The sequence below is a fragment of the Salmo salar genome, chromosome ssa06 (assembly GCF_905237065.1).
Source record: "Salmo salar chromosome ssa06, Ssal_v3.1, whole genome shotgun sequence".
Lineage (NCBI taxonomy): Eukaryota > Metazoa > Chordata > Actinopteri > Salmoniformes > Salmonidae > Salmo > Salmo salar.
Genome location: NC_059447.1, coordinates 127,501 through 129,215, shown reverse-complemented (window position 1 = coordinate 129,215; position 1,715 = coordinate 127,501). Strand labels below are relative to the sequence as shown.

General features: G+C 49.6%; 1 long non-coding RNA gene across 1 annotated transcript in view; it reads right to left on the bottom strand.

Moving 5' to 3' along the window:
* Positions 1 to 722: 722 nt before the first annotated feature.
* Positions 723 to 1,715, bottom strand: part of LOC123743346 (uncharacterized) — a 3,283-nt gene continuing 2,290 nt past the window's right edge. The window contains exon 3 of the long non-coding RNA XR_006770082.1: positions 723 to 808. This is a non-coding gene — a long non-coding RNA (uncharacterized lncRNA). The remainder of the gene's footprint in view (positions 809 to 1,715) is intronic.

The window sequence follows — 1,715 nt, the reverse complement described above, 5'->3', positions numbered from 1 at the left end:
GGCTAGCTACTACCGGCTAACTAAACCCTGGTGTTGAGGCTAGCTACTACCGGCTAACTAAAACCTGGTGTTGAGGCCAGCTACTACCGGCTAACTAAACCCTGGTGTTGAGGTGTAGGGGGCCAGCTACTACCGGCTAACTAAACCCTGGTGTTGAGGCCAGCTACTACCGGCTAACTAAACCCTGGTGTTGAGGCTGGCTACTACCGGCTAACTAAACCCTGGTGTTGAGGCCAGCTACTACCGGCTAACTAAACCCTGGTGTTGAGGCCAGCTACTACCGGCTAACTAAACCCTGGTGTTGAGGTGTAGCGGCCAGCTACTACCGGCTAACTAAACCCTGGTGTTGAGGTGTAGCGGCCAGCTACTACCGGCTAACTAAACCCTGGTGTTGAGGTGTAGGGCCAGCTACTACCGGCTAACTAAACCCTGGTGTTGAGGTGTAGGGCCAGCTACTACCGGCTAACTAAACCCTGGGTGGGGCCAGCTACTACCGGCTAACTAAACCCTGGTGTTGAGGTGTAGGGGCCAGCTACTACCGGCTAACTAAACCCTGGTGTTGAGGTGTAGCCAGCTACTACCGGCTAACTAAAACCCTGGTGTTGAGGTGTAGGGGCTAGCTACAACCGGCTAACTAAACCCTGGCGTTGAGGCGTACCTGAGTAGGTGGCATTGGGTCGTGTTCCTCCAGAACCCCAGGGGTCAGGAGCAGCGTTGGTTCCCAGGGATCACTGCTCTTCATGGGGGCAACAGAGGAGAGACGGTGGGCCCTAGGGGTCGACCGGAGCCACTGGTTTTGGGGCTGCACCTGGACACACAGACACAACGCGAGTTTAACCCAGTTCAGTAGACAAGTCATTCCTTCTGTCTGTCTGATTGCCTGTTGCGTCGTTTTCATATCAGGGCCAGTCTCTCTCTCCCAGTAGATATATCAGGGCCAGTCTCTCTCTCCCAGTAGTATATCAGGGCCAGTCTCTCCCAGTAGATATATCAGGGCCAGTCTCTCTCTCCCAGTAGATATATCAGGGCCAGTCTCTCTCTCCCAGTAGATATATCAGGGCCAGTCTCTCTCCCAGTAGATATATCAGGGCCAGTCTCTCTCTCCCAGTAGATATATCAGGGCCAGTCTCTCTCTCCCAGTAGATATATCAGGTCAGTAGATGATATCAGGGCCAGTCTCTCCCAGTAGATATATCAGGTCAGTAGATATATTTAGCAGCATATATTTACTACTTCCTAAAACAACATACTGTGTACTAATCATTCTGCATACCATTTTGAATGCAGTGTTCAGTAAAACTCTGAATACAGGAAGTAACAATCTCAACATCCTCCTCCTCCATGAACGAGTCATCTAAATGACCACTTGCATCGATTCCGCCGTTTGTTAAATTATGGGAACAGCTCGTCCCCTAATCTGGAGATTATCATGCCGTTTGTTAAATTATGGGAACAGCTCGTCCCCTAATCTGGATTATCATGCTGTTTGTTAAATTATGGGAACAGCTCGTCCCCTAATCTGGATTATCATGCCGTTTGTTAAATTATGGGAGAACAGCTCGTCCCCTAATCTGGATTATCATGCCGTTTGTTAAATTATGGGAACAGCTCGTCCCCTAATCTGGATTATCATGCCGTTTGTTAAATTATGGGAACAGCTCAGTTCCCTAATCTGGATTATCATGCCGTTTGTTAAATTACGGGAACAGCTCGTC